We start from the raw sequence: 8,179 nt of genomic DNA on the forward strand, positions 1-8,179 counted from the left end.
TGGTGCAACAGATTGAATAATATAGATTAAATATGATATATATATATATATATATATATATATATATATATATATATATATATATATATATATATATATAAACCTGAGGTGTGACAGAACTCAGGCAGTTCATGACTGTGTAAAGAAAAATGGTGCACATTTAGCTTAATGTACTGCATGTGAGGAATAATTAGTCAAAGCTATAATGATACATTAAGCATATCCTGAATGCATGTAGCATGTTTCCCGACTCACAGAATTCACACTGATGCTAAGAGCTCATGGGAAACACGCTCATGATGATGATCTTTGGTTGATGGTTTTGACAGCAACCTCTTGGGTCACAGAAATGGAGTAAGAGAGCAAAGAGAGCAATGCTGCAGATCAGATAAGACCTTCCGTTACGTAATGTCTGCTGCCTGCAGGGGATTGTGTGTGTGTGTGTGTGTGTGTGTGGGGGTGTGTGTGTGATCAAAAATTTAGCTTCTACTCACAGGGACCGGTCTGACAGTGTGTTTCAGCATACAGCTTTAAGATGATGACAAAATATCAATACTTACGAGATGAATTCTGGATTCTGATTGGTCAGAAGGTGATGATTAATTTTCTACAACAGCAGCTCTGACAGTCGTTTCGGCTGTACTGGAGATCACAGTTTTCTATAAATATGTTATCATTTGACGCAGACAGATTTTTAAAAATGTGTGTAATCATTGATGTCATTGACGTTTTCTGTAAATGTATCATTTATGGTTGTGTCAGCGCTTTGTAACAGTCAGAAGTAAAGCTGTAACTTTATGTTTTCCCTCATGAGGAAAGCCTTCAGGACAGAGGAGATTACGCTTTGCAGTTTCTCAATGAAAATGGTAATTGTTGGCAAATTATTGTGGCATAAAAGGAATGAAATATGTCACGATTTGCTGCAAATAGTTGGTAACAGTAATTCTGCATCATCACCCCACCCTGTCATTGATTACTTTCCTATAATTTCACAACCTGAAGTGATTTATTCCTCATATAAACTGTTTTCTAGACCCAGTGTATGCCTAATTCTACTGACTTTTTTGTCTCATGAAAAAAAAATTTCAAGGATTCGCAGAAATCTGTGGTATTAAAAGCACCCAGCTAAGATAACACCGAGACAGATTCAGTGCTTTAATTACAATTTTTTTCATCTTTCCAATGAAAACACTCTCATTCCTGACATTTCCTTTACATTGCTAGGAAAAAAAATGAATTGTGCAGTTGTGCCAGCCTTTTGAGTGATATCTTCTAAAATAAGCCTTATTAGTCCCAGTAGCTTTACTTGAACTGTAGACACATTGCGGGTTTGTTCCTATCCAAACCCTGGTTTTGCCAATCTCTATCATAATGAATGTACCTCAAGCTTTTCTCTAAAGACATTGAGATTACTCACGAATGTAGGCATGGCACGTATTGTGGTTTTTAAGACCATGCAAATCATTCAAAACCATTTTTTTTAAAAATGCTAAAACCTTCACTTTAGCAGATTTTGTTCTGTGTAGAGTTTCTTTATGTCGGAGCTCAATGAAATAATTAATTCAAGCTGCATGTTTAATGTCTATAGTGTTTGCAGATCAGATTTCTTTGTATGATTCAGCTATAACAAAGGAAGTGGCAACTCAAATGGACTTGAAAAGTGTTCATGAACTCTTCTTGTATTTCAAAATCACATACAACCTTTTTCCAATGACCCAATAAAGATCCTTTTTTTGTATTAAAACTGTTTTATTGTCTCTGTTCTGTGCCACTCTGGCTCTTTTCCATGATTCAGTACATAAACTATTATAATAGTCTGTCTACTGCTGCACTTAAAGCCATTTAAAGCAATTTGAATGAAGAAAGACGCTTTATTGTAGAAAAAGAAAAAAAAAAGTTAGTGATTCATTGTTCTTCACGCTGAGTTCATGTAGGTGTACATAAAACATATCCGGTCATATCGACTTTGTGCTCTCTGATTTGTCCCACAATCTTCATTTCTGATGTTTGCTCAAGCCTGCAACTAATAATGTTAATCATGTAAGGGGAAATAAAGTGACGTGTTTAAGAGTGCCACAAATAAACCTCAAGCACAGAGAGTTAGTAGCCACAGAGAGTTGGCTACTTAAGTTCAAATGTTATGTGAGGAAAGTTCCTCGTATTCAGTGTCAGGTTACGCACACCTCTGCATTTAGGTGATTAAAATCATCTGCATGTAGTTCACGTTTCTGAGGTAGTTCTTCAGGCTCCTTGAGAAGATGCATCCAGGAAGGTTTTTTTAAACACAGGCACTAGCCTTTAAACTTGAAGAAACAGAAACAGATCACTTTTTTGCTATAAAATGACGTAACATTAAAGCAAGAGATGATTTAAGAATAAAAAAAATCAATGACAAGCATTGAAATAAACAAACAGGAGTCTAGTAAATCACCAAAACTGTACACTGATGCATGTCAGAGAGATAGAGAAAGGCAAAGGCAAAGAAAACAAATGAAACCAAAGCAAGAATCATAAATATAGTGAAATAAGAGCTAGAGAAACACGACATGAACCACACAATAGATTAACAGCACCAACTGGCTATACGCAACAAACACTTAGCAACTAAAGAGAGAAAACATGTAATATATACATAGAGACACTAATTAAGGGAAACACAAAACAGGTGAGAGGACTAATGAAGGTATGTGACAGGGTCATGTGATTAGTTGTAGTCCGTGAGGGATGATGGGAAATGAAGAAATTAATTGTAATTAATTTATGGTTTAATTTAGGAATCTGGCTTCTACCCTCATTATTAGCTTATAAAATAGCACTTGATCCAGCACATTCTAATATCTTGTATTTTATTTTTTATATCGTGCACACAGCTACATAAAGCCATACTAAATTCAGGTCATGAAATAGTAATGTGTATACAAGATGTAGGCTTGTAGATCTAGATGTAGATCTAGTTTGCTATTTTGATTTGTCGAATTTATGAAGATTATGTTGATTTTTTTTAACATCTAAGGTATAAAATCATAAACCTTGACAAATATAACATAGCTAACAATGCTAACTGGATTTCATGCTAAAAATGGTTCATGTCGGCCATCTCACAGCCAACATCAGCGCTGACGTGACACTGCATGAATAGTCCTAGTTGTAATTAATTTATGGTTTAATTTAGGAATCTGACTTCTACCCTCATTATTAGCTAATAAAATAGCACTTGATCCAGCACATCCTAATATTTTGTATTTTATTTTTATATCACACACACAGGTACATAAAGCCATACTAAATAGAGGTCATGAAATAGTAATGTGTATACAAGATGTAGGCTTGTAGATCTAGATGTAGATCTAGTTTGCTATTTTGATTTGTCGAATTTGTCAGCGTTGTTCAAAATGTTATCCATTATTTTATTTTGGTCCTTGAGATATGCAGAAATTTCATCGCCACGTGCACACCTGACAACTCAGAACCCGATCCATTACACGCAAGCGCGTTGGCACACACGCCCACGTGAACGCCTGCTCATGACGGCCACACATGATCACAGATAAGAAGATGAAGTAGTACGCAAAACACTTTACATTCTTATATAAATTTATCATTGTTCCAGGCACGGCACATGATTCACCCAAAGGTCATTCTGAATACGAACAAAGACATCTAGCTGGGTGAAACCATTTTTCAGTTTCATCACACACACACACACACACGCACACACACACACACCAGTGCTGAATAGCCTCATTACGCACAGCTTTTCACATCACAGGATAGCAAAGTGAACATGAGTTATTAAGCTGTGCATGTGACACCTGTGTCCTCCACGCAGCATGTGCATGTTATTGATTCTAACCAGATCTGACGGCACACTTAGTGTTTGAAAAGAGAAATCAGATTCAGAGAAGACCCTGTCTGATCTGCCACACGTGACCCTTAATCACCATCTGTGGTCTATTTATTCAAGAGCTGAACTCGCAGTCAATTAAAACCCAGCAATTAACTTTTGCAATTAAAGTGCATTCAGTAATGGATAATTTGTGTATAATGGAAAATAATTAGTGGACCCTTTTCATGCAGCAGCACAATTTATTTCACTTCTGAAGTACATGTGTCGGGTTTGTTTCCAATTTGCATATTTAAAAAATTTACAAAAACATATTAAAAAAAAAACATGCAGTTATTTAACAAAGAATAAACATATAACTATGGAAATGGTATAGTTTCCTGTGACGAGACATTTATTTAAATATTTATGGAAGGAGTCTCCAGTGTCAGCACTTTGGAAAACTCAGAAGTAAATAAAATGTAGTTTTCCACCATGGAATTTTAATTTGAATTAATTAAAATATTAATTTTATTAAATAGTATTTCATTTTATGCTAATTTCCACTGAACTGGTAGAAGAAGTGATCGATTGGCTAATACATGTTTTGTGTTTGATGTTTGCTTCTTTCCTTTTGTACTGGAGAAACAGTGAAGATTATGTCGACTTTTATTTAACATCTAAGGTATAAAATCCTAAACTTTGACAGATATAACATGGCTAACAATGCAAACTGGATTTCATGTTAAATAGCCAGTTTAGCAACATATACATAGCTAGCAAAATATACACATACATAGCTATATTGGAAAGTCTTATGGAAAAGATGCGCCGGAAACAATTCTCCATCGAAGTGTCCTACAAAGACATGAAGACCTTCAGTCTAGTTTCAGTTGCTCGGAAGAGAACCTATTCCTCAGATGGTTAGCTAAAACCGTTATTTTTGGGATGGTAGACAGCCATGCCTTCATTGGATAATTTGAAACTTGACGACTTTCTTGCACTCTACATAGACAAGATGATGTTTCAGCCCTGTTTCTGGAGCTATGAGACAAACAAAATCTGTCTCAAAATCCTGTAAATCATGCCTCAATCTTCATATACTCGCTTCAATTTAAATCAATTATTTTATGAAATAGTAGACAGAGTCAGTATTTACAAATTTAATTGAGACTATACGATCATAGCTGTATAACGTACAATGTTACACATAAAAGTGATTGTGGATTTCCAAAATGGCCGCCCCCATAAAGTTACAGCATGTGATTATAGCTACATTAGACTTCTAGCACAAGTGCAAGACTAGAGAAGCAAACATCAGGCACTAAACATGTCAGTTTGAGCAACTCACCAAAATCTTTCCAGATGATCTCAAAAAATGATGTAATGTTGTGTGTGTGTGTGTGTGTGTGTGTTTGTGTACACTTTTATGCTAAATGACTTGATCATTAGCAGGCTTTCTGTTTAGCCTTCTTTCACTCTCTAATAAAGACCTGCTCTCGGTGTTGTTGTTTGTCTTTTATTAAAGCTCCAGATGAGATCCATCATATGCTGATTTCTATAAAGCACGATTATTCAAGTCATTACAAACCTCCCAAACAAGCCGAGTGGCTGAGTTTTACGCCTGTGGCCTAAACGAGTTATGCCAAAGTGGTTTGCTAGCTGCGAAGTGTTTTGTCTTGCAGCTCCAGGTAATTAGTAGACTTTATAGACGGCTATTTGAACACAGCAGCCAGACATTTATACCTTAAATTACCAGATGTAAACGGACTTGTGTGTCATGGCTTCTGATTTCCTGAAATCATTTAAGAGGCTTTTTAATTTTGTGGAAGTGCAGTTTAAAGGGTCAGTCTGTGATTATACAACTAATAAATGTTTATCCTTACACTTCATCTGGTTTAAGGCTACAGAAAGTGGTGAGGAACAACTATTAATCAGTGGTATATTAGAAAGCTTTGGAAAATACAGGCCCCTTATAGCTCAAAAGCTAAGACCAGTGTACAGGTACCATCAATCAGCGAACCTCATTCTAACCAACAAATACATATTCGTCTAAATAAAATTTGTAACACTTTATTTGAAGGTTACCTGCATTGTATTCATTACAAATACAGATTTTCTTTTAAAATTTACATTAAATGGTCTTTTCTAATGACTGCACTGCAAAGCCTTGAGCTAAAAATACGCCGACTTTTTGATTCTCCCTGTTGCTAAATGTGGCCACTGAGTGTGCGGCAGTACTCCCGTCGTGTTATCTATCCACAAGATGAAAGTCAGTGTGACCTTTATCATTTCAGAGCGATACAAAATCTCTCATACCGCCCAGGCACTTGACATCCGCACATCCCGTCACTCACTACGAGAGAGACGGAAGCACACACGTGCACGTTGGACTTCAGTCCTTCTGATTGGCTAGAACTGTGGTGTGATATAAGGATATGAGAGGATTTGTGACAGTTAGGAATCCAACCAAATCCTTCTCATTGGAGGAAAATCCTACTGTTTTTGTGTTAGACTAAGATTAGTCCTGCTCTTACAAAGTGGAGAGAGCAGGAAGTTTCCCTTTTCAATACAAGCGAAGTGCTAATTATAGTAATATGTCTACCAGCTCATGTAGAAAGACCCGGGTCATTAGTGATTTCCTCCAACAACAACGAGCTGCTTAAAAAAGCCACGTGGGTGGCTGTTAATTATTGTTCTACCTTGACTTTAGAGGCAAACAGTTTCACGGTGGCAAACACACAAGAATCCACACAAGCCAATTTGTATGAAACATTATAAACAGATAAGGTGAAGGTTTAAGGTGGAGGTAGCACTTCTTAAAATAGATTCATATGAAATCCCAATGGCTGGTGTAAGTGAAGCGATGAGAATGGGTTTGGAAGGGATTTGTTAGATTCACAGGCTCACTACACAATCACATCTCTCTGTCTGTATTGCAATTGTTAACTCTATGACATTTGACCCCTGTAGTCTGTACAAAACTTTTCCGTTAATTCTGCATCCAAATTTGGATCTGATTGTGGGAGTAATTGTGGGTCTGACTGTGAGTCTCGCAGTGGGTCTGATTGTTCGTTTCATTGTGGGTCTGATTGTGAATCTGATTACAGGTCTGATTGTGAGTCTCACAGAGGTTCTGGTTGTGGGTCTAATCATGGGTCTGACTCTCGGATTGATTATGAGTCTCCAGTGAGTCTGACTGTGGATCTAATTATGGGTCTGATTGTTGGTCTGACTGTGAAACTGATTGTGAGTGTGATTATGGTTCTGATTATGGTGTGATTGTGAATCTAATTGTGGGTCCAATTGTGGGTCTGACTGTGAGACTTGCAGTGGGTCTGATTGTGAGTCTAATTGTGGGTCTGACTGTGAGTCTCGTAGTGGGTCTGATTGTGGGTCTGACTGTGAGTCTCGTAGTGGGTCTGATTGTTGGTCTGACTGTGAGTCTCGCAGTGGGTCTGATTGTTGGTCTGACTGTGAGTCTCGCAGTGGGTCTGATTGTGGGTCTGACTGTGAGTCTCGCAGTGGGTCTGATTGTTGGTCTGACTGTGAGACTCTCAGTGGGTCTGATTGTTGGTCTGACTGTGAGACTCTCAGTGGGTCTGATTGTGGGTCTGACTGTGAGTCTCGCAGTGGGTCTGATTGTGGGTCTAATTGTGGGTCTCGCAGTGGGTCTGATCGTGGGTCTGATTGTGGGTCTGACTGTGAGTCTCGTAATGGGTTTGATTGTGGGTCTAATTGTGGTTCTGACTGTGAATCCGATTGTGAGTGTGATTATGGTTCTGATTATGGGTCTGATTTGTGTCAAACTGTGGGTCTGATTGTAGATCTGATTGTAGGTCTGATTATGGGTCTGATTGTGGGTCTTTTACGGGGGGGTTAATGTTTTACACATCACCTCCAGCATCCCAGCAGCATTAAAGCATCAATGAGAAGGGCAGTGTTCACATCCTAAACCTGATCAGCAATGTTTCTATGGAGTAACACAAACAACTTTAGACAATGTCATTCATTAGCGCACCACACACACACACACACACACACACACACACACACACACACACGCACACACACACACACACTCTCTCCTAATTGGCTTACCTATAAATGTACTTTGCCTATTTACATGACGTTCTTTTTCACTAGGTTCTTACTGTCAGGACACGGGGAAGTCAGAAGGCAGAATTGTGCCGTTGCTATAGAAACCGTTCATTAAAGGGGCAGCATGTGTCACATTGCGCATGTGTGTGTTGTTTAGTGATGGATGTGGACTTGTACTACATGAACAAGGTAGAGATCAAACCCTGTGAGAGAAAAACTCAGAGGAACATCGCAAGCTCTTCTCCTAACTCCAGA

Source organism: Pangasianodon hypophthalmus, chromosome 30, assembly GCF_027358585.1.
Source record: "Pangasianodon hypophthalmus isolate fPanHyp1 chromosome 30, fPanHyp1.pri, whole genome shotgun sequence".
Taxonomy (NCBI): domain Eukaryota; kingdom Metazoa; phylum Chordata; class Actinopteri; order Siluriformes; family Pangasiidae; genus Pangasianodon; species Pangasianodon hypophthalmus.